Source organism: Anabrus simplex, chromosome 6 (assembly GCF_040414725.1).
Source record: "Anabrus simplex isolate iqAnaSimp1 chromosome 6, ASM4041472v1, whole genome shotgun sequence".
In the NCBI taxonomy this organism is placed as follows: domain Eukaryota; kingdom Metazoa; phylum Arthropoda; class Insecta; order Orthoptera; family Tettigoniidae; genus Anabrus; species Anabrus simplex.
Genome location: NC_090270.1, coordinates 273,382,397 through 273,408,450, shown reverse-complemented (window position 1 = coordinate 273,408,450; position 26,054 = coordinate 273,382,397). Strand labels below are relative to the sequence as shown.

The 26,054-nt window shown below is 42.2% G+C and overlaps 1 protein-coding gene across 1 annotated transcript in view; it reads left to right on the top strand.

Moving 5' to 3' along the window:
• Positions 1-26,054, top strand: part of LOC136875974 (uncharacterized) — a 1,136,984-nt gene that overhangs the window by 143,456 nt on the left and 967,474 nt on the right. The gene's annotated exons all lie outside the window — the stretch shown is intronic.

Sequence of the window (26,054 nt, the reverse complement as noted above, 5' to 3'; positions counted from 1 at the left end):
TGTTGTGGCTTTATCAAAGAGTGGCAGACTAGCTAACAAGATGTACATCTGGTTTCAAAAGATAGAAGGCAGTTTCGGTATAAATGTTTCAAAGACACTGGAAGCAAAGTATCCACAAGACATTCATATGGAGGCAAGAAAAAGTGAAAAAATGACAAAAGAGTACATGTAACGTTTTCTAACTTCAGTCCTGGGTCTTGAGTTTGTAACTGAAAATAGCTTATAGTTGTGTAATTCCTGGTCAGTTCATCCAGATCGTACCCTTTCAGATGCAAATTTGCCAAATAAAGATATTGTCACTTAAAACAACGAAACATTGCCGACCTATTGATGTGTATTTCTTTTGGTAATAGAAGGGTTTCATGAGAAAGATCGCTGACTTTGTAAGACTATAATATGCAGAAACCACAAGTAAAGTTACATGATAAGCATTTCAACATTAGAATTCACTCTGTGATTTACAATCAATTTCATGCACCAAAGTACAACCCTATATTGTAATATGCTAGGTAAAATGCAGGTTGTGTCACTGAGATACCCCATATTATGGTTTGAAAATGTAATTATTGTGCCTTATTTATGCTGGACTGCCTGAGTGCGAAAGTGATGTTGAATGTAAATAAATAGCTGTAATAAGATGCGCAGATTGTTTCCAACCACTTTGCTTTAACCACTTCATTGAAATCCCACGTAAGCACTTTGAAGACTAATAGTAACCCTAGCAGGTCTGTAGAAAAAAATGTGTTTTACGTGCCGTAATTACTTTAACGAGAGGTTTCGTGACGCTAGTAATGGAATGTGCTCACGGCATCGAATTATGTTTGGTTTTTCTCATTTTATATTGATACTAGCAAAACACGACAGACGTTATCCTGTCTGTGTACATTTATTTACCTCAGCATATACGACACTAATATCGGTTGTTTTCGATTACTTTTACATTTCATCCTCTCCCCTTGGGCTGGGAGGGGTGTCCTGCCCCCACACTATTTGATAAAAGCAGAAATAAGTTTTAAGGAACGCATCATGTTCACATACTGTTGGGTGGGCAACCTGCTGATCGGACTTGTCTTGCGGTTTGCTTATCTTCCCCTATTTTATTTTTCACCCCTTAGTGCCGAACTACCAATCAGATTTCGTTCAAACTACTTCATAATCCCTCTCAGATGTAATAAGAACAAACTGTGAAAATTTCAGCGAAATCGGTCCAGTAGTTTTTGAGTGTGTTAGCTTCAAACATACCAACATCCAATTATATATATATAGATTATGTTTCCTTGCGTTACCCAAGTTTGCCTTTCAACAGTGACGGTTGGGTGTCTGTGATAATAGCTCTTATCATACATCCTAGGAAATATCATAAGAAATTCGTTATGACTTGTTCAATTACTGTATACAGGGTGTTTCCATTAGAGCGTGCAAAAATTTAACATGGCATAGAGTATGCTCCACTAAACAATTTGAGGTAGGGAACCTGGGGTCGGAGAAGCCAGCTTAAGGAGATATGGAAGTAAACTCGCCTACTGCTTTGTCTCGCATTACTGTTTTCCAGCTTGTTTACAACTAACATGCGTACGAGTTTACACGTACTGTGCTGTTTATTTACATGTACATTCCTTATTTTCTGCAAGGAAACAAGGAGGACGAGCTTGATTACTAGGAAGTCATGATGCAGGTTTTGTTTACTTTACCTGTCCGTAAGGTGGCTCTGTTGTTTCGTATTTACATTGTCCCATGACAGAACGTGCTATGAATCACCGACAGACCCATTCATTACTCAGTGCTATTCATAGAAGTACGGTGGGGTGGTACCGGCACAGTTTTTCAGAACTCACTGACATGCACCTTGTGTATGGGAAAGTAAGTTGCAATGCTCTCGCTGCTGAAAGGCTGTACAGGGAACGATTTCCTAACAGGCATCATCCGTCACGACGAGTGTTTATTTCTCTCGATCGACGAATCGGGGAGACTGGTTCACTGGAGAGAAGAAACAAGGGATCTGGCAACATGAGGACTATTCGCACACCCGAATTTGAAGATGAGGTGCTGGAAAGCACTGCAGCGAACCCGACTACAAGTACTCGTCATATTGCAAGTGAAATGGGTGCTGCACATACTAGCGTGTGGCGAGAACTCCACGAACAACAATTACACCCGTTTCACCCACAACGCGTCCATCCAATGCTTGTGACTGACTTTGCACCAAGGGTCGCATTGTGTCGGTGGTTGCTCCAACAATTTACTGAGTGACCAGATTTCCTCCAAATCGTGTTGCTTACTGACGAGGCTTCATTTGATCGTGATGATGGGAAAACCCTCACGCTGTAGTAGAGTCACACCATAGAGTACGTTTTGTTGTGAATATCTGGACCGTCATTGTAGGCGACAATCTCATTGGGCCATATCTTCTACCTGGCCGTCAGAATTACCACCTGTACTTGAGATTCTTACAAAGAGTTCTACCTGAGTTGTTGGAAGACACTTGGCTGTTCGTGAGAGGATGCGGATACAACATGACGGAGCAACGCCTCACTTCGATGTGGATATCTGCAACCATCTCAGTGCTGTACTTCCTGGTCACTGGATTGGAAGAGAAGGTCCTATTCCGTGGCCTCCGAGATCACCGGACCTGAATCCCCTTGATTAATTCTTATGGGGATATCTAAAGTCACTCGTGTATGAGACCCCAGTGGATACGGAGGTGGAATTAGTTGCCAGAATTGTAGCTGCTTGTGATGCGATTCGAAACACAGCAGATAAATTTGTCAGGGTGCGTCAGAATCTTGTTCGCCGATGTCATGCTTGTATTGAGGTTGATGACTGTCAGTTTTAGCACATTTTGTAAGATACACTGTGTCAATTAGGTATTTGGAGTTAACTGTGATTGTATTCCCATTATCTCCTTAAGCTGGCTTCTTTGTCCCCAGGTTCCATATCTCAAATTGTTTAGTGGCACATCCTCTAAGTCCTGTTATATTTTTGCACGCTCTTATGGAAACACCCTGTATACCTCTGTTGCAACATAATTTTGTTTCTCACCGGGCGAGTTGGCCGTGCAGTTAGAGTAGCGCAGCTGTTAGTTTGCATCCGGGAGATAGTGGGTTCGAATCCCACTGTCGGCAGCCCTAAAGATGGTTTTCCGTGTTTTCCCATTTTCACACCAGGTAAATGCTGGGGCGGTACCTTAATTAAGGCCACGACAGCTTCCTTCCCCACTCCTAGGCCTTCTCTGTCCCATCGTCGCCATAAGACCTATCTGCGTCGGTGCGACGTAAAGCAAATAGCAAACAAGATGTTTCCCAAGTAGAAATAAATATAACATTTTCTGTTCCTAAAAGTTTCATGGAACCTCTACCTTTCCCTCCATTTAATAGACGAGTGGCCATGAAAAGAGAAAAGAAGTGACAAAGGTAGACTAAAAGTGCCGGAAGCAAAATATGAACAATGGAGGCTGAAAACAGGCAGTCCAAAGTAAAGATCAAAGATAACACCTAACGGGGCATAAGGCCCGTTGACGCAGTGGATAAGCTATACTACTTGGTGACCCAAAAGAGAAAGAAATCAAAGGCCGAGAGGAGGTCTTTAAATGTGAAAACTGAAAACTTAATTCACCAGAATACAAAGTGAAGAATCCAAACGAGGGTATGTACTCGTGAGTCCTTACATATTTCAAAGTCCCCATTAGGGGACCTATACATGCTAAAGGGGAACGCTGGAATCTTCCTTTTATTGCACGTAGATCATCTTCATAGGGTTAGATCAATGTTCCTGCCGTTACCTCATGCCACCTTGTGTAAGACTTTCTGGATCCTTTCATTCACCCTTCAGATGTGGCTCCCCTATTATGTAAGAGTAGCGAGCATTATAGCTGCTTAAACGTTTAAAGCGGAATGTATATTGTACTTCAAGTATCAGAGATATTCGACTCAAAATGTTCATGTAATTTCCAGGCCTATATGGGTGTTTGTAAAGTATACATTGTAGGTTGTGTTTCAGGGTTCGAGACCCTTTCGTGGTAATCTTATTATGGAAGCTTCGGCTCTTTTCATGTGTGTAAATTACTATTTTCCCTCTTCTTTATGAAGGTTAGCCTACATATCTTCGTAAATCTGTAAAATGTATAAGACATACTGGTCTGTGTTTCTCTGACTGACTAGTACGAAATGGGAGTCCTTTCTCCACCTACTGTAAACTTACTAAGCCTATAAGCTTCTCACTATTTATTGTCAAGGTTTTCCACTTGTCAAATATTTGATGTTGTTGGTTGGAAAATATAAGAAAAGAAAGAAAATACATTTTCAGTAGATTTTGTTATCAAGACTTAAACTTTGGTTCATGCTTTGTCCACCCATTCATCCTTCACGTTTATTTCCTCTCTGGCTCATGGAAATACCCGAAATAATAATAATAATAATAATAATAATAATAATAATAATAATAATAATAATAATAATAATAATATATGTACCGGGAGGTACACCCCAACGCCGCGCATTTAAATTTAGCGCCTAAAAGAACTCCTCTATTGGAGAAACCGTGGAATTGAAACTAGACTAACGTATACATTTACTCAGAAGATGTCACCACAGAAATCTGAGGTAATTTTGTTATTGTGAAGTTTCCTGAACTGACTGTATTTCTACTTGTTTTGTTTGCCATTCATCAAGAAGTTTGGACTTTCTTCCATAGATGACACTACAAAAAACTATGATCACGCACCCTGGTGCGAAGTGAAAGAACTTTTGATTTGAAGAAGTTTGGATTCATAAGTTTTTTTTACTAATTGATGTTCATTTATTTTTGGGTAGGCAATATTTATCTTTTCTTTCCGCCAGTTTTGAATCTAGCCAATCCCTAATTTCTGTAATTAATTTTCTACCAATCACTGTCTTCTTCTTCAATCATGAGAGTTATATTTGAAATCTACCAATAAAATTCTGTGGGTGTGTCTTGATTATTCATGAATGATCTCGAACTTTTCCCCAAGGGTTTATAAACTGCAGCTTTTCTCGTCTCTTGGCCAATTGATCGTCATCTTACTGATTTTGTGTGTCAAGCAGGAGGCGGGAGGCCTCTTCGTCAGCTGCTAAAACTTCTATAAGGTAATGGCTACGTAACATCTTTCTTTCTTTCTTTCTTGCTAGCTCCGCAGTTTAATCCGTGGGAAAGGTCCGAAATCGTTAACCATGTAACCTTATTTTCAAAAAATTTAACTTTCTGCCGGCTAATGTAATTACTGCATAAAATCTCCAACTGTAAATCCGAAATAGGGAGTGCTGTACCCTCTCGAGCTCCCCTTCATCTTGGTTTGAGGTGCCACGTTTTGTTTTCTGCAATGTATTAAAGTGATTTCCTTGCGTGCTACCTCAGTAGTTTGGGAATATCCCCTGTTTCATCGGCCTTGTGTTCTTTAGGTTTTAAGAATTCATATCTAGGAGTGCAAGTACACGCCTCCATTCAATTTGTGTTTCGGGCCATTTACTTAACCTGTTCTTTTCCGCAAAGGCCCAATAGGTTGGGTACTAGATACCCCTGTTTCAAATTTGTAAGTTGTGCCTTGATGGCGAGTGTTTGTATTTTTCTCATATCGCCTTGAATAGGCTTAGAAAACTGAGAGCACGTGAGCTTTTTTCAAGTGTTGTAAAAATGCCTCTGGGAGGCTTGATATTGTAAGTTGGGGACAAGTGCTCCATGTATTGAGGGATTTTTGCCCTTGAGTAAATTTGTGCTCTTTTGTAAATTTGTGCTAGGAGCTCAAGATTTGTAAAGCGAGGGGCTTGAAGCCCGGATTTTTAAACTGTCACTCAATTTTGGATTTTCTTGTCTTGTCTAAAATTTGTCATTGTACCTGTCGTTTCATTGTTATGAAAATTTGCTAAGGTTGAATTTAAGAAAATATAACCTTCAATTTAAGTTCTAAACTGTTTTCTTGATATTGTAGTTAGACCCATTCATCCCGGCACCTTCTTTCACCTCTGCGGTCCACAAATACCCCGGAACAATATACATAAGTTTAAATATATCATCTTACTGTACCGTGCTGCTATGTCCGGACTGAGGCGACGAGAATTCCTCGAAAATCCAGATAATTCTACGACAAAATTTGTTGATGATGAGGAAAATGCACCTATTAGCGTCCCGATTAGAACCATATTCTTCCGAACGGAGTATCCGAACCATCTGTGACACTTTCTTTTGGAGCCAGCAGACTGAGTTAAATCTTTGACGAGGGAGATGACGATGGGGTCAGCGTTAAGATGCGCCGTAGCTTCACTTCGATTTTCCACTTCTTTTCTGTCAACTGTATCGTCTGCTCCCATCAACTCGGTTCAACCGAGGACCTGATGGAGTTTACTGTGGGAATGGAATTCGGGTCACGGACAGTCGGAGAGCAGCCTAGTGTGTCCTAGCGGCAGAATCACTCTGTGGACGAAATTATTGCGTTTCAAGGAACGAAACTCAACGTTTGTTGTTTCTTAAAGTCAAGTCAAGAAAGATGGAGGGAGAGAAAAGAAATGAAGATCCAATGAAAAATATGTGAGTTTGACAAAGATGATTGCATCAAGAGGAACCATCTGATTAATTTTCATGACTTGATAATCTTATTAGTTGCTTGTAATTTCCTGTGTATCCTTTAAGGGGAAATAAATATTTTTACGTGTACAAAACGTCTGCATTTATAAAAGTATCATCCTTACGTTACGTGCATCTTTCCATCACCTTTATAATTCCGTCCTTGTATGACTGAATTGACTGGAAGTAAGGAAGTAATACAAACCTTTTTAGCATACTTTTACACTTTCAAACAAATTAAAGTCAGAGAGCTTAGAATGTGATGCAACATCATGCAGGTAACGATAGGTACAGGAGGCTTCGCGTTGTCTTGGCGTAAATTAAACTGGGTTTCTACGTCGGTAGATCAGTCGTGACCGGGCAAGTTGGCCGTGCGGTTAGAAGCGCGCAGCTTTGAGCTCGCATCCAAAAGATAGTGGGTTCGAACCCTGCTGTCGGCATCCCTGAAGATGGTTTTCCGTGGTTTCCCATTTTCACACCAGGCAAATGCTGGAGCTGTACCTTAATTAAGGCTACGACCGCTTCCTTAACATTCCTAGGCCTTTCCTCTCCCATCGTCGCCATAAGACCTATCTGTGTCGGTGCGACGTAAAACAAATAGCAAAAAAAAAAAAAAAAAAATCAGTCGTGAGGGTCAAACTTAATTTCTCGACTTCGCACGGTGAAATAGTTCTTGGCCCTCCATGACGTCATTGTTGCTGGGATGCTAAAGATCTCTGGTAGCGCAGTTAGTGCCATTCGAAAATTAAATGAACTCAGCCATCGTATCCGTTCAGTAGAATTGCGCTTTCGATGCTAGATAGCAGCACAATCGGAATGTCGGAATTGGTAGGGAGGCTGCCGAGATGGCATCACTTCATAATGTCTGTAACTGGGTAGCTGAAGCTATATTCTGACAAAAGCTGTTGGTCTGTTAGCTTTTCAGAATGTCTTTAAATGCATGAACATTTCTTGCCGTACATTTTTAAATTATTAAAGAAAACTGTACTATTCTGATAGGCCAAAGCGTTCGCCATTATTTCAAGGACACCTGGACTGTGGGAGCGCTGAGCTCTGTGGCATACGAGAGGGCAGGTGGAAGGGTGCAAGCACGTATGCGCGGTGGAATGTTTTCCTGATCAGTTGTCCCAGTCGGTACTGTGTTGTAGAGAGTCGCTTAGTCGAGAAGAAGCTATTCACTGCAATACTACTGTCTCTTTGTAGCTCCCCCTTCATTTGCTACCTTGAGGTGATGACCGAGAAATGTCCTTTACTACATGCCGTAATTTTAACACGAAGGCTGTGAACTTCTTCCACTCCTGTAGTTAGGAAAGTGAGTCGATCCTCCGTGTTATAGATAGATAAAAGCCTTTATTTTCTATGGCGAAGTTAGGGATCTTGGCCCTTATTTCACCACACACATATTATTACGTAGTAATACAATGACATTGATAAAATTAAAATACTAAGAACTGCAAATAACACTAATGTTTAAGACAAAAATTCTATACTTTACTGTGATGGAAACCCGACGGATTTTACATTTACTGCGAGCAAACTGCTAATGTGCCACTTTTCAATTATGATTTGACCGACATTGTGCTCATATCAAAGCAGAAGCTCAGTGTACTTTGAATTCAAAATAGGCAAAGAGCTATAATTCCTCAAGATGATTAACTACATCAGATAAAACACTTCAATTTTCTTTCAAGTGGCACCAATTCGCTTGGCATTTTGTATCACGCTCAGAAAAGCACAAGGGGAAACATGGCAACATGCAGGATTCAATTTATCTCAGCGAGTTTTCAGCTATGGAATATGCTGCAATGACAAGAGTGCGAACTTTTGACGTCCTTAAAGTTGTAATACTGCCAAAAAGTGATTGTACAAAGAATGTCTCACATAGTACCGGTCAAATTTCCGGATCACATAAATAATTCGTGAAATGTAAACTAGAACTTAAAATTGTGTTACTAGACCTCTGCATTCTTTTTTCCTGAACTCTCATCTAGTACGATATACGTCATCTGATTTCATTGAGTTACGCTAAGTATTGTAGAAGTTATACATTTTTAACTGTTGGAAGGTAACATCAGAAACTCAACATTTTTGGAAATATTATGTACTATGTACTCTAATGCCGGCCCCGTGGTGTAGGAGAAGCGTGCCTGCCTCTTACCCGGAGGCGCCGGGTTCGATTCCCGGGCAGGTCAGGGATTTTTACTTGGACCTGAGGGCTGGTTCGAGGTCCACTCAGCCTACGTGATTAGAATTGAGGAGCTATCTGACGGTGAGATAGCGGCCCTGGTCTAGAAAGCCAAGAATAACGGCCGAGAGGATTCGTTGTGTTGACCACACAACACCTCGTAATCTGCAGGCCTTCGGGCTGAGCAGCGGTCGCTTTGTAGGCCAAGGACCTTCAAGGGCTGTAGTGCCATGGGGTTTGGTTTGGTTTGGTTTATATACTCTAATAGGTTTGTAAGTATCACAACCAAGATTCTTTTGTAGACTTAGTGATAGGTGGGGTTCGTTTTAGTGTAAATATAAAAAAATCCGAAAAATGCGGCACCGATTTTTTGTGTGCTGATTTTTTTTCAAATCAGCGCTAAGCCGATCAATTTTTCCTCGTTCTTGTCATCGGTCTCAGTGTGAGCTATCGGCATCGGAAATGTGTTCTTGGTTGCAACCTGCAGAGTACAAACGAAACTATCAGGGCAGATAAGTCTGACGTCGATAGCTCTCCCCGGGTCCATACATGAGAAAGACAAAGAAAAGTCAACCATTTTGGCGCAGCTTTGAACAAAATAAAACACGCAAAAAATGACGTCCATTGTAGTTTTCCCTACTTTTATGGAAGGTACACTATGCTTACCCATCAGTCCGGTTTTTGGTACTGGGTCAGGAATGAGGTGAGACGAAATTATAAAGCATACATTTTACAGCAGAATGCCCTTCCTGATGCCAACCTCAATCGAGGAGCTAATGATCATGAAATAAATTATGGTGAATGAGGTTCGGCTAGGAGGTGGAATGTATCAGCTGTGGATAATAATTTGGTGTGGCTATTTCTAGCCGAGTGCAGCCCTTGTAAGGCAGACCCTCCGATGAGGGTGGGCGGTATCTGCCATTTGTAGGTAACTGAGTGTTATTGTGGTGGAGGATAGTGTTATGTGTGGTGTGTGAGTTGCAGGGATATTGGGGAAAGCACAAACACCCAGCCCCCGGGCCATTGGAATTAACCAATGAAGGTTAAAATCCCCGACTCGGCCGGGAATCGAACCCGGGACTCTCTGAACCGAAGGCCAGTACGCTAACTATTCAGCCAACGAGTCGGATATCAGCTGTGGATTATGAATTGTAACTGTCCAGGCATTTTTCCGGAAGTGAAAATGGGAATCCACACAAAGCCATTCTCAGCACAGCCGACGGTAGAATTCGAACACACTCGTCCCTTGAGTGTAGAGCGTGACTCCATAGCCGTAGAGCGTTGACACGCGCGGCCTCTCTGATCAGTATTTATAAATAACGCTGAAGAGAATAATACTGAAACAGTTAACAACAGGAAAACTGAAGAAATTTGTACAAAGCCAATTTATTTAACGGTGTTCAAAACTAAAATTATTTAAAATATGTAAAAACATTGCATAAATATGACAGTGATTATTGATGATTTTATTATTATTACTATTATGATTGTTATTAATTTATAAAATACCGGGAGAGTTGGCCGTGCGTTTAGGAGCGCGCAGCTGTGAGCTTGCATCCGGGAGGTAGTGGGTTCGAATTCCACTGTCTGCAGCCCTGAAGATAATTTTCCGTGGTTTCCCATTTTCACACAAGCCTGTATCTTAATTCAGGCCACGGCCACTTCCTTCCCATTCCTACGCCTTTCCTATCCCACAGTCGCCATAAGACCTATCTGTGTCGGTGCGACGTAAAGCAAATAGCAAACAAATTATAAAATATAGTAACTATTTAATTTCAATGAAAAGTGTATAAATTAATACTTTACTGCATGCTGGACTGAATGGCTCAGATTAAGGCGCTGGCTTTCTGAGTCTAAGTTGGCAGCTTCGATCCTGGCTTAGTCCGGTGGTATTTAAAGGTGCTCAAATACGTCAGCCTCGTGCCGTTAGATTTGCCGGCACGTAAAAGAACACCCGCGGAACCAAAATTCCGGCACTACGGCGTCCCTGAAAATCGTATAAGTAGTTAGTGGGACGTATTTCTTCTTTCTTAATCCATTTACCCTCTAGTGTTACTTTTCCCTTGGACTCAGCGAGAGATCCCACCTCTACCGCCTCAAATGCAGTGTCCTGAAGCGTGAGATTTTGGATCGCGGGATACAACAAGGGAGGAGGACAAGTTTTATATGATTATTATTATTATTATTATTGTTATTATTATTGTACCGGGCGGTACACCTCCACGCCGCTAATTTAAAATGTGCGCCAATTGAAACTCCTCTGCTGGAGGAAGTCTGAACTTTATTGACGGTATTAATTTTCAAGTTTCTCAGAAGATGTCACTACGTGGAGAGTTTGGAGTTTTTGAACTGTGCCACTTTTGATGTATTTTTGTTTTACCGGTAGTAAGAAGTGTGAACTTTCTCTTCTAGAGGACACTACTGAAGAACTACAATGGTGCACCCTAGTGCGATGTGAAAGAACTGTTTTTTTGGAGAAATTTTTATTTCAAAAGTTTGTTTCTTGTTAAATTTCTTTCTGTTATTGTTTAAGTTGGCTGTATACCCCTCTCTTTCCCCTTGTTTTGTATTTAGCCAATCCCGAATTTCTTTAATTAATTTCTGACTAATCTGATGTATCTTCCCCCAACTGGGATATGTTGCTGTACCCTACCCAATAAAGTGATTGTGGGCGGGTGTTTTCTTCCCTAAAACGCCTCGAACTTTCCGCGAGAGTATATAAACTGCTGATTTTTGGGTCTCTGGGCCACTTCTGTTCCATCTTTCTGTGTGTAAAGTACATAGCAGGGGTCGGGAAGCGCCTCTTTCTCCGGCAGCGGTCAACAACAAGGTAATGGCCGATTAATAATTTCTTTCTTTGCTAGCTCAGCAGTTTTACTCTCGGGGCGGGTCCGAAGTTTTTCCATAATGTAACCTTCCTTAAAATGTAAAGACACTTGGTATCTATTCTATCTTTAAACTGCATATCGGGATAGAGAGTGCTTAACCCTCTCGAGCTCCCACTCATATTGTTTTGAGGTGAACTTATTTTTTTCTCAACCTATTCTTCTTTAACTTAATGTAAATTGTTTCCTTCTTAAGTCACCTCTTTAGTATGGGATTAGCCCTTGTATTAACGGCCTAGTGCCAAGTAGGTTTTAAACAAAGCGTATTAGGAGCGCAAGTTCGCCTCCTCTCAAATTGTTATTTTAGAGGTCATGTAATTAATCTTTTCTCACTTAATAGACCTCAGTAGGTTGGGTATTTTACCCCTGTGTCTATGTCCAGAGAGGACAACTTGAAGGTGGAGTTTGGTGTGGCCTTTGAGAGGCTTAAAGTTTGAGAGCGAGCGGCTCTTTCTTGAAAATTGAGTGTTGTATGCCTCGTGGAGGCTTTTCTGTGTAATTTGGAGCAAGTGCTCCTGAGCATGAATGGGGTTTTCTGCCCCTCTGTTAATACTTATTTTGAAGTAAGGTTGGGCTGATTGCCCAAGCATTGTGAAGTCGGGGCGCGAAGCCCAAATCCAGTAAATATTGTAACTACATTTTGTTGACTTGCTACTCTGTACCTGCCATGCTTGTCATTTCTTTATTTTGAAAAGAAAATATAACCTTGTTAAATTTTAAATTAATTTTACTTTCGTAGCTTGAGACCTGTTCACCACCCCGCACCTTCTTTCACCTCTAACTGCCACAAAAACACGGTAACAAGTGGTAGCAGAGCGTGGTTGAATGGGTCTCAATTTAGCCCCTTTTGACGGCTAAACATTGCTTTGATTCAAACTCTAACAATTTTCTCAGTTGCTGGAATTTTTGATCTTTCCTGTTTCAAAATTGTTCTGTCATCATGCCCGGCCCTCGCGATGTTCTCCGTCTTAACTATTTGCGCAAGGAGGAGTTGATCTATGAGTTAACTATCAGAAATGTGCAATCTGGAGGCACGGTTGCGATAGACACCAACAAGCTTAGAGAGTCCCTTGATTTGCCCATTTCCATCCCCACCTTGGGAGAGAAAGAATTTGACGACTCTCTTTCCACGATCGTCGAGAATATTACTGGGCTAGCATCTGTAGTTAGTTTTTTTGATGAAAATGATCCTTCTCCTAATCAAATTAAGCGTGTGCAAGCCAGGCTGTTTCATTTTTCAAATAGAGTTAACGATATGTTGTCTCTAAAGTTGAATGACGTTCAGAAGAAGGAAGCTAGTACGCTGCTTGAAAATATTTCTGAATTATCTAGCAAGGTCACTCAATTGTTAACTGGGGAAGTTCCTCCCAAAATTGATCAACCCACCACGATGAATGTAGGTAGCGAGGTAGAGCCTCCTAAGGGAGAAGCCAATAGGATAACCGTTGCTGCTCAAACTATCTCTGCCCCATTGGACAACGAGTCTGTACGCCGGGCATCGTTGAATAATATACGTTCTGAATTAACTTCCTTGCCACTGAAACCTTTACCTACTATGTCACCCGGGTTTAGCAGCTTGCCTCATCCATTGGCAATGTTGCTCAGAGGTATCTCTAAGTTTTCCGTTAATACCACCAGTGACGTAATTTCATTTTTAAGATTTTTAGTTGAATTTCAGGATCATGCCCTTGTGTTTTCTCTTTCCCCATGTCAGATTTTGCAAATCATCTATCCCTATGCAATTGGTATTCTCTCTGACAAAATAGTAAGAGCCATAGCTGAACAGTCATCTATTGAAGATTTTCATGCACACTTGCTTGCAAATTTTATTCCTGCCGCGCGAGGTCATCTCTGATTCAGAAGTACTTTTATCGAGTACAGAGATTGGATGAAAATCTGGCTGATTTCATTCAAGATATTAAATTCTATACTAGGGTGTTTGCCCTTCATTTTCCTGAAGATCAGATTGTGCAGGCTATTGTAGAAGGAATTTCACCATCCTATAGGTCATATTTGTGTTTCGCGGCGTGCCCGCAAACCTTCTCTGAACTTGAAGCATTGGCCGTCTCAGCGGAAGGAGTTAGATACGCCGACTCTTTGCGTGTCGCGAAAGAACCCCCTCCCTCTTTTAGTAATCTTCGGCCTCCACCTCGCCGACCAGTCACACCCCGTAAATGTTATGCTTGCGGGTCGCCCGACCATCTTCGCAATAAGTGTCCACTGACCAAGTCGAGTGGGACAAGGAATGGGGCTGGTTCATCACAAGGCTGTTTTAAATGTGGGGCTTTCTCACATATCGCCAAAATGTGCCCAAATTCAGATAGCACCCCCTCCTGCTCAACTTCAGGTGCAAATTCCACCAATGCCAATAATAAAAAATGACTAGTGGCTTCGGCTGAGTCGACTAATCCCTCTTCCCGAGGCTCAGCCCCTGGTAAACAGGTCGAAAATTCAGGGAATGTTCTATCTTCAAATTCATCTTTCGAATGCCCCAAAGAATGTCTTAGGATTGCGGCGGATACCCCCGCACCTGTTCCTTTTCTTAAGATTGAGTTAAATAACGAGCCTATAACAGCTCAATTAGATTTAGGCAGTGTTTGTTCAATTATTTCGGACCAATGGTATTCAAAATTGAAATCTGTTTGTAAACTACCTGACTATGTCTCATCTCCTGTTCAATATGTTTCGGCTAATTCATCTCCATTGGAAATCCTAGGTTCTGTAAATGTCAAAATTGGTATTTTTAAATTTACATGGAAAATCAAATTGTTTGTGGCTAAGCACTTGTCTTGCCCCATTATATTGGGAGCTGACTTCTTTTCTTACACTGGTCTTGTGCTCGATCTCCAGAGTAGGTCGTGCACATTCAAATTTGCGTCCAATTGTAAAATTCCCTTGTTAAAGTGTAATTCTGTATCATGTTCATCTATTTCGCCTACCCAGGATGAGATGTTGTTAGACCTTAGACATCTACCTGAGGAGCAGGCTGATAGTATTCGTAAATTATGTCAGTCATTTCCAGAGGTGTTCTCTGATACTCTTAGTGTTACTGACCTTATTGAATACAAAATTGAGGTCACGGATTCGATTCCTGTCCGTTTTCCACCATATAGGCTATCTCCACCTAAAATGAAGGCATTGAAAGAAATCATCGATCAAATGTTGAAGGATGGTATTATTAGGCCCTCTAAGTCGGCGTATTCTTCGCCTATTTTTCTAGTCCCGAAACCCCAAGGAGGCTTCAGGCCTGTCATTGATTATAGGGCTCTCAATCGGAAGGTGGTGTTGCAATCTGTGCCCCTTCCTGACCTTCATTCTTGTTTTTCATGGTTTCGTAAGGCCAAGTTCTTTACTATCTTGGACTTGAATCAGGCCTATAATCAAATTCCCCTTGCCGAAGAGTCTAAACATCTTACAGCGTTTGCCACGGACTGGAATTTATACGAATACAACCGCGTGCCTTTCGGGCTCCCCACGGGAGCAGCTGTACTCACTAGGCTGCTAGATAGGGTCTTCTCCGACATCAAATTTGAGTACTTGTATCACTACTTGGATGATGTCGTCGTATTTTCGGAGACTTTAGAAGAACATCTAGATCATCTGCGAGAAGTTCCCAATCGCCTTCGTAAAGCTGGGTTAACTGTCAAGTTGTCCAAGGTTGCCTTTGCTAAGCCCTCTATGTCATTCCTAGGGCATATTGTGTCACCTGATGGTGTTGCAGTCGATCATTCTAGAACACAGGCCATCCGTGATTTTAAACCTCCCAAGGACGTTAAAGGTATCGCCAGGTTCATTGGTATGGCGAATTTCTTCGGGAAGTTTATTCCTAACTTCGCTAATAGAGCGGCGCCCTTAAACCTTCTTCGTAGGAAAGGCATCAAATTCGAGTGGGGACCTTCTCAACAAGCCGCTTTTGAAGATCTTAAATTAGCTCTCTGTAATGCCCCTGTACTTGCTATGCCTGATTTCTCGAAGAAATTCATCGTCCAAACCGACGCGTCGTCGTCAGCAGTAGCTGCAGTCCTTCTTCAAGAGACTGAACTAGGGAGGCGACCCATCGCCTATGCATCTAGGACTCTATCGGCTCAAGAAGTCAAGTATTCTATCTATGAGCTCGAAGGGTTGGCAGTCTTATTTGCCTTAGAGAAGTTCCGTCTCTATCTGGAACATGTCAAATTCGACCTGGAGACAGATAATCAAGCCTTAAGCTGGGTCTTAGGCAGGCCGTGTCGTACTGGTCGTATAGCCCGTTGGGCCATCCGTATTTCTGCCTTCCAATTCGATGTCCGGCATATCAGAGGTACCGAAAATGTTGTCGCTGATGGACTCAGCCGTATGTTTTCCAACGACGAGACCCACGAACCGGTCGACAGTTCATCACCTCCCGAGTCCATACTATCTGGTGTTAATGCCATCTTAACAGATGCTCCCATGCTCTTTAGGGATATCGAGAAATACCAACGTGAAGATCCGACGCTGGCTCCGATAATGGAAACCCTTTCTTCTGGGGAACATGTTGTCCCTTATGTTCTGAGGAATGGTGTTCTATGTTGCCCTTCGAGGCATGATAAGATGATGAAGGTTGTCGTTCCAGCTGTTCTTGTGCCTATGATCTTCAAATACTATAATGAGACCCCATTAGGGGGGCATCTTGGAATCTTTAAAACTCGTGAAAAGATTCGTGAAAGGTTCATCTGGAAGGGTATGGACGGTGAAATCCGTGAACTAGTAAAAGCTTGTAAATCTTGTTTGCTCAGTAAACCCACCATGTCCACCAAGGTAGGCCTTTTGTCTTCTCATCAAGCGTCGCGCCCCATGGAACGCCTGTATATTGATTACGTAGGACCCTTCCCCCAGTCAAAGGGAAATGCCAACAAGTTCATCTTTGTATGCGTAGATGGTTTTACAAGATTTTCCTGGTTATTTCCGACTAAGCTGGCTACCGCTCAGTCCACCATTACTTGCTTAAATTCTATTTTTGCCTCTTTTGGTCCGTGCCAATATATTGTGTCTGATAATGCTAAGGCGTTCACATCAAATCTTTTTCGTAAATTCTGTTTTGACTTGTCCATCTCTCATGTAACTACTACTGCTTATTACCCTCAACCATCTCTGGCTGAACGGGTTAACCGTAATCTCAGGTCCGCGCTTATTGCCTATCATCATGAAGATCATTCCAGGTGGGACACGTCCCTGCATTGGTTAGCTTTTGCTTTGAATTCGGCGGTTCATGAATCACATAAATTTACTCCAGCCTCTTTGATGTTCAAGTTTGTTCCCAACACGCCGCTCTCTAACCTCTGGTCCCTGAGTGACATTCTGCCTGAGACAATAGATCCTGACAACATTAAAGATCTTTGGAAGAAGGCTAAAGCCAATCTTAAAGTGTCTCATGAAAAGGTTAGAGAAAGGTATGATCGTGGACGGAGACCCACCCATTTGAAGGTAGGTGACCAAGTAATGGTCAAGAATTTTGTTCCCGCGGGCAAGCTTGCCCCCAGATTCCATGGGCCGTGTGTCATTCTCGATTTCCTTACGCCGGTTACGTTGTTATTAAGCAATCCAGCCACCGAGAGGATATTTAGGGTTCACTTGTCGCAGGTGAAACCTGTATAATTTCTGTGCTAACTTGCCTCATATTATCTTGAAAGGAATATGAAGGTTATATTTTTTTTTGAGTTTCACTTTTATGGCTTTCTGCCCCTTCTATAGTATTTTGTTTTATATGTAAGCATTTTTGTGAAACCTGCCCCGAACCGTTAAACTGCCATCCTGTCCTTGCCACGGCCATTACCACGCTCCCGTCTCCTGCTCCACTTTACACAGTGGCTTAATTAATGCCATGGATATCTGCACGCCGCTCGCCCCTCAACCTCTCCACAAGCCTGTGCCCTCAAAAAATGATGATGGTCCAACAATTCTGCCGCCTAGCTTTAATGTTTCAGTGCCCCCGCAGCCGCGCGGCGCTGTACCGCTACTGGAATAGAGGAAGGGCCCCCTCTCTTCCAGCGAGGTCGACCAGTGTACGGCGAGCCGGAGCCCTCCTCCCGGCCAAGGCTGATGTGCGGCGCACAACCTGCTACTTGCCCGCAGCCTGTATATGTTCACCGCGGGCGCGGCGTGCTTCAACACCACTGCTCCCCTCATAGTGCGGGCGAGCGGTATCTCAGGGTACTTGAGGGGTCCGAGCGGCCTCCTCTGGACGCAAGCTGCAACGGCCGGTCTGGCCATCCAACTTAATCAACATTAACTACATGGATTATTACTATCAGCAATTACTACACCTGAGAATTCAACAACAATATCTGGTGGACTTAGAAAATTTTTCCTCAACTTTAAAACTAAAGTTTTCCTTCTCAATTCAACCTTCTACAAACATTAAGACAGTACTTCCGCTGTTACTACAAGAATTTTTGAAACTGAATCAAACCAAATTAAGAAAATCTTATTAATCTTCATATCAACATCAAAACTTGGACCTTTCCAAACAAATTGCATGTGTCACCCCTGGAGGAACCTTTGGGGCGGGGGGGGGGGGAGGTCTGTACCGGGCGGTACACCTCCACGCCGCTAATTTAAAATGTGCGCCAATTGAAACTCCTCTGCTGGAGGAAGTCTGAACTTTATTGACGGTATTAATTTTCAAGTTTCTCAGAAGATGTCACTACGTGGAGAGTTTGGAGTTTTTGAACTGTGCCACTTTTGATGTATTTTTGTTTTACCGGTAGTAAGAAGTGTGAACTTTCTCTTCTAGAGGACACTACTGAAGAACTACAATGGTGCACCCTAGTGCGATGTGAAAGAACTGTTTTTTTGGAGAAATTTTTATTTCAAAAGTTTGTTTCTTGTTAAATTTCTTTCTGTTATTGTTTAAGTTGGCTGTATACCCCTCTCTTTCCCCTTGTTTTGTATTTAGCCAATCCCGAATTTCTTTAATTAATTTCTGACTAATCTGATGTATCTTCCCCCAACTGGGATATGTTGCTGTACCCTACCCAATAAAGTGATTGTGGGCGGGTGTTTTCTTCCCTAAAACGCCTCGAACTTTCCGCGAGAGTATATAAACTGCTGATTTTTGGGTCTCTGGGCCACTTCTGTTCCATCTTTCTGTGTGTAAAGTACATAGCAGGGGTCGGGAAGCGCCTCTTTCTCCGGCAGCGGTCAACAACAAGGTAATGGCCGATTAATAATTTCTTTCTTTGCTAGCTCAGCAGTTTTACTCTCGGGGCGGGTCCGAAGTTTTTCCATAATGTAACCTTCCTTAAAATGTAAAGACACTTGGTATCTATTCTATCTTTAAACTGCATATCGGGATAGAGAGTGCTTAACCCTCTCGAGCTCCCACTCATATTGTTTTGAGGTGAACTTATTTTTTTTCTCAACCTATTCTTCTTTAACTTAATGTAAATTGTTTCCTTCTTAAGTCACCTCTTTAGTATGGGATTAGCCCTTGTATTAACGGCCTAGTGCCAAGTAGGTTTTAAACAAAGCGTATTAGGAGCGCAAGTTCGCCTCCTCTCAAATTGTTATTTTAGAGGTCATGTAATTAATCTTTTCTCACTTAATAGACCTCAGTAGGTTGGGTATTTTACCCCTGTGTCTATGTCCAGAGAGGACAACTTGAAGGTGGAGTTTGGTGTGGCCTTTGAGAGGCTTAAAGTTTGAGAGCGAGCGGCTCTTTCTTGAAAATTGAGTGTTGTATGCCTCGTGGAGGCTTTTCTGTGTAATTTGGAGCAAGTGCTCCTGAGCATGAATGGGGTTTTCTGCCCCTCTGTTAATACTTATTTTGAAGTAAGGTTGGGCTGATTGCCCAAGCATTGTGAAGTCGGGGCGCGAAGCCCAAATCCAGTAAATATTGTAACTACATTTTGTTGACTTGCTACTCTGTACCTGCCATGCTTGTTATTTCTTTATTTTGAAAAGAAAATATAACCTTGTTAAATTTTAAATTAATTTTACTTTCGTAGCTTGAGACCTGTTCACCACCCCGCACCTTCTTTCACCTCTAACTGCCACTAAACACGGTAACAATTATTATTATTATTATTATTATTATTATTATTATTATTATTATTATTATTATTATTATTAACTTAATAGAATGGACATAATAAAATTGTTACTCTTTGGCGAACTTCGCATTCCCTAAAATTTAGCGTCCTGGGCCCGGGCCAAACGGACCCTGTAAATCCAGCGCTACTTGCATACTTATGCTGTTTTGGTTCTGAGCACCAGTTTCGGACCTTCTTGGCCAACTCGTGGAGTTCTGGAAATTTTCAATTTTCTAATTACCTTGAGGACATCAGGTTCTCCAGGGATGCCTGGTAGTGCCTCATTAATCCACTTCTAATTTCATCTTCACAGCTACCTGATACACTGCTACACTTGGACTTCCAATATTTATTTATTTATTTATTTATTATTTATTTATTTATTTATTTATTTATTTATTTATTTATTTATTTATTTATTTAGTAGCTGGAGCGTCCGAGGACTTGTTCGGCTCATCTGGTGCAACCTTTGTAAGACAACCTCCAGCGAGGGTGGGTGGCATCTGCCGTGTATGGGAATTGAGGTTTTTATAGTGGAGGATAGTGTTCAGTATGGCGTTTGAGTGATACGAATGTTGGGGGTGGAACACACATCCATTTCCCGAGCCAGGGGAAATAACCATTTGAGGTTAAAATCTACTCCCCGGCTGGGAATCGAAACCGAGGCCCTCTGAACCGAAGACGACTACGTTGACCATTCAACCAAGGAGCCTGGCGACTCCCAGTATGTATGAGTGAGTAAGCTGTTCGGTTCTGGCACTGCAGATGGTATAGTTCTCTGTTTTCTCATTAATGAACAGCGACTGAAAAATTAAGCGGTATCACCCCCCGACTGTAACCAGATTTATAAATGTCTACACTCGCCTCTTTGTGGCCAGTAGCATGCTTCCTTTGTCAGTGACAGTCCACGTAGAGAACTTCAAAAGCGTGCCGGGCCTGAAGCCGGCTCGCTTGTCAGGTCTCCAGTGTTGTTCAGCGGCACGCAGTTCTTTCCAGTCTCACTGCTCGCTCTCAGAGGTTAAGTACTTAAAACGGAGAGTTGACATCGCTGTGTCTCGAGTTGGGGAAATCCTGGCACTCCGCGGACAACGAACATAAACACAGCCGGCCAGCTAGGCTTCAAAAGCGTGCCGGTTGTTAACGAGGAAATTGCAAGAACAATACCTTGGATCTGGAAGATGTTGGGTTCAAACACCGCTGTCGACAGCCCTGAAGATGGTTTTCCTATTTTTACAGCAGAAACATGCTAGCACTGCACCGATATGGCCACCGTTACTTCCTTATCAGCCCTCTCATCGTCGCCATAAGACCTGTCTGATTCGATAAACCGTGAACACATTCTTTGGGTTTCACGTAAGTAATTAATTTGCACTGTCGGGAACATGTAAGTGCATGGGAGCTATAGGTCTTTCTAACTGTGTAAAAAAAATACTTTCCTTTGCATACTATTTTGCTTCTGAACCTCGATATAAAAGCCTGTCCTCCTCGTCTTCCTCGGAGAGTACCGGCAATTCTCGATTTGCTAGCGTTTCTGGGCATACCAGATTCTCTGGTACCTAGTTTTAAGTTACAGGGGTGGCTGGAAGTCCGTCGGTAATTGAAATCTCGTTTCATGTCTTACCTGTATCATAGACCGCTAAACTTCGACTGTCGTGTATCAGTATAGACGAATGTGTCGTCAAGTGGCGTACTGATGTGGAGTAGGAATAGCGGGGTATCAGGTGACGCAGCATGGCACGTGCACTATAACTAGGCCATGGATCCCACAGGCCACACTCTAAGCCTCCGGAGACATGCATCTCCCCAGTCTGCACCGCGCTTGCGTGCTCCCTGTTCATTTGTTACCTCGATATTGACAATAATTCCTTTGTGAGTTATAGGCAGTCACGAGTGAAGAATGGCTTCTCCGACGCCCTTTTTTGTGGGGGGCAAACATAGACTACGGCTGTTGAGATGGAAGATTTCTTCATTTTTTGAAGGATACAACGGTGGTAGGCGGTGCGTTACTAGCTATAATGCTGGAGATTGGAAATCTAGAATGGGTTCTCTTTTCGTTACTGGGCAATGTTCTCTGGGATGTTCAGTTCAGACTGGTAATCGTTTTCTCTTTCCCAATCACATTATTTCTTTCTGTCATAAATGTAATAACGAAGAATGACGAATGGATTGGAAAGAAAGGTAGTCGGACAGAGAAGCAGGAAACGGAAAAGGTCGCGAAGAAAGTGGTAGAAGGAAGGAAAGAGAGAGATATGGAAGAAGAAACAGACTGGAGAAGATAGAGAAGTCGCACTCGTATATTTTCCCGCTACACGGTAAAGCATAGAATTACGGATATATTTTGGGGCTTAAACGACAAGAGAATGGGTCCAGATTCTTTGGTTGTTGCCCTCTTAGAACATGCAGGACGTACAGTTAATGCATCTTTTTACTCCACCCATAAGGGAGTTAGAGAGTCCCGATAAAATCCATAGTTCCAGCCCTTCAGGAAATCAATTCAATGTTAAAAACATTCTAGTGATATGAGTACGAATTTTAGGTAAATAGCTTAAAATATGAGAATATATTATTCATTTATTCCTAAAAATTACAATAATTTTCTTAATCATCGTTATCTGGTCGATTAGATTAGCAGTTTGTCTTTTTCTACCACTACGAGCGCTAATGTGAGCCAGTGGATTGTTTCACTTAACCACCACTACGAGCGCTAATGTGAGTCAATGCAGAGTTTCACTTAAGCCCTTATAACTACATTCGGTGTCGATATTTTTCAAGAAATCAAAGTACGCCTGAGGGTATTGAACTAAGGAACACGTTGCAGAAATAATTATGTAAATAAGTTAATTTGATTAGTGAAAAATGGCGTATGGCTTTTAGGGCCGGGAGTGTCCAAGGACAAGTTCGGCTCGCCAGATGCAGGTCTTTTGACTTGACTCCCTTAGGCGACCTGCGCGTCGTGATGAGGATGCAATGATGACGAAGACGACACATACATCCAGCCCCCGTGTCAGCGAAATTAACCAATTTAGGTTAAAATTCCAGACCCTGCCGGGAATCGAACCCGAGTCCCCTGTGGCCAAAGGCCAGCACGCTAACCATTTAGCCGGACATTTGACTAGTATTTGAATCAAAAAGAAAACGAGTGAGAAAACAAGCTACTCTAGACAGCTTTTCCGGAAGTGCATATAGGCTGGAAGTGAAAATGAAAATCCGCAGCCTGTTTTCAGTCGTTCGATCGGGTCAGGATTGGAATGAATGAAGCCCCCATATAGCGGGGAATTGTGCCGCACCTGTTGCACTTCTCTGAGGGAATGATTAATGAATGACAAATGAAAAAAAAAATATTGGAGAATATTGCTGGAATGAAATATGGCAGGGAAATCCGGAGTACCCGGAGAAAAACCTGTCTCACGTCCACTTTGTCAAGCAAAAAGTTGGGGTCCCCATAGTACGAAAAACGTAAAATTAAGAAATTTCCTCAGCTGTGCCTAAAGTCGGAGGGCTAAAGGGCTCGGAAAGGCTTCAAATTGTGAGTTTTGGATAGATCTATCAAACTAAAAAACAAATTTCGATAATTTCTTCCGGGCTAAGTGCAGTTCCGGAAAAACGCCCTAAAATCGCTCGTTTCTTTACATAATTCTTGCTGTAATGTGGTCCTTGGTTCAATACCCTCATGCGTTGTTTGATTTCTTTCTAGTTGTTATACGTCTCACCGACACAGATAGGTCTTATGGCGACGATGGGACTGGAAAGGGCTAGGAGTTGGAAGGAAGCGGCCGTGGCCTTAATTAAGGTACAGCCCCAGCATTTGCCTGGTGTGAAAATGGGAAACCACGGAAAACCATTTTCAGAGCTGCCGACAGTGGGGTTCGAACCTACTATCTCCCGAATACTGAATACTGGCCGCAATTAAGCGACTGCAGCTATCGAGCTCGGTGTTATTTACATAATTCTTGCTGTAATGTGGTCCTTGGTTCAATACCCTCATGCGTTGTTTGATTTTTGAAAAATGTCCACACCGAATGTAGTTATAGGGGCGTAAGTGAAACTCTGCATTGACTCACATTAGCGCTCGTAGTGGTGCTTGAGCTCGTAGTGGTGCTTGAGTGAAACAATGTGTTGACACAGATCAGCCTTCGTAGTGGTAGAAAAAGGAAAACTGATAATCTAATCGACGGGATAAAGATGATTAAGATTTTTAGGAATAAATAAAGAATATATTCTCATAGTCTACTTCTTATATTTTATTTACCTAAAATTCTTAGCTCATATCCGTAGGATGTTTTCAACTTTGCGTTGCTTGCCTGAAGGGCTAGAAATCTGGATTATTTGTTAGTGCTAAATTGTTTGCGATAGTTCTAGATTGACCCCCCTAGTCCCAAAATATAATATCCATGTTAACATATCTACACATTATTGTACGGACAGAGATTTGGGTACATTAGTTGTACCCAGTAATGGACGGTGATAGGAGAAGTACGAAACGTGCTGTTGGCTTGTTAAGTGATTTACGTGGCGACTGAGCACGTACTACTTCTCGTAGTGGAAGTGGCCGGGTCGTTGTTTAATTCGAAGACGAACGTGTCACGCGAAAAGGAGAGAGACTCTTCACCAGGTGCTGACTTCCGATCGATGTTCACATCACCACCAAGTACTTCAGGTAGTAAATGGTACTCGTTCTCACGAAACTTGCCTTCTTATAGTAACGTATATATGATGCTGCTGACCTATAGCTTACACACTTTGCCATGTTTACAATAGTGTCGGAAAATTGATCACGCGTAATTCCAGATGACCCCCCACCCCAAAAATATCCCTGTTGAACGGAAGAAGGGGTTCAAAGCAAACTAAGGGACGGAAGAAAATTACTTGAAGACCTCCCTGTAATAAGGTTTTAACAAACTCATTAAAAAAAAAGAGAGTTTCAGTGGAAATAGGGTGTATAATCACGTCTCTGTACTGTAGTGACATCATATGTCTTGCATTTGAACTTGAAGCTGGTTTACAGTGGTTGTATTGGTTCATCAGGGGCTGCCTCGCCGAGGCGGTAAAGGCGTACTCGGTTCTCCCGGAAGGACGTGCGTTCGAATCCCCGTCAGGAAGTCGTAAAATTTAAGAAATGAGATATCCACTTCCGGAGGTGCATATGGGCCTGAGGTTCACTCAGCCTACACCAAAATGAGTACCATTTTAATTCCTGGGGGCAAAGGCGGCCGGGCGTAGAGCTAACCACTCAACCCCATCAAGTGCCGAGGTTACGAATAGTGGAAGCCTTTACCTTCCACCACTCCCAGGGCCTTCATGGCCTGTACGGAGATGACATTTTTTTTGCTTTGCTTTGTATTGGTTCATAATCAGGTGTAATAAGAACCAAACCAAACCAAACCAAACCAAACTCCATGGCACTACAGCCCTTGGAGGGCACGACGAATCCTCTCGCCGTTATTCTTGGCTTTCTAGACCGGGGCCGCTATCTTGCCGTCAGACAGCTCCTCAATTCTAATCACGTAGGCTGAGTGGACCTCGAACCAGTCCTTAGGTCCAGGTAAAAATCCCTGACCTGGCCGGGAATCGAACCCGGGGCCTCCAGGTAAGAGGCAGGCACGCTACCCCTACACCACGGGGCCGGCCATCAGGTGTAATAGATCATTTAAATAAAGCCTATAGACGAAATCACTTCTATAATTTGAAATATTTTCTCGACTTTTTATTGTTATTTTATTTTTATTATTACACTAATATTATTTGCTATCATTTTTGTTCCAAGTGAATGTACAGATTTTCTCTTCTGTTATATACAAACGTAATACATACTTGCAGATTATTTTCCACTGCACCGCTTGCAGTTCATACATTATTTTTAAAACCTTAAGTTATAAGAATAAAATATTGTTTTCATTAGATGAATTCATTTGTACACTTGCATGTGCAGTTGGATCAAGTAGAGTATACCATGAAATAAACCCCAAAAACTAATTTTCCTCTCCCCTGAAAAATTACTGACTTGTTCGTTACACCCTTATTGCGGGAGGTCCTTGATTAGGTCAGGGTTTGAAGAAGAGAACAGATTGTAAAATAAGGTAAAAGGAGAAGTATTACCAGAAGAAAATGGTGGAACATACACAGAAATAAGAATGACTAATAAGCAGAAGGAAAGGGGGGTATAGAAGATGAGCAGGATAAATATAAGGATGATTATAGAACAACTTGATGAGAGGGATATAATAGTTTTAGAGGGAATAAGTAGGAGAATGGAATGAAAAGTTAGGATAGAAATGAAAATAACTAAGATGGTATTAGAAGCACCCTAGCCTGGTTGAGCAGCGTCCCCTACTTTTGGACCGTTCCCAGATATTCCTTCTT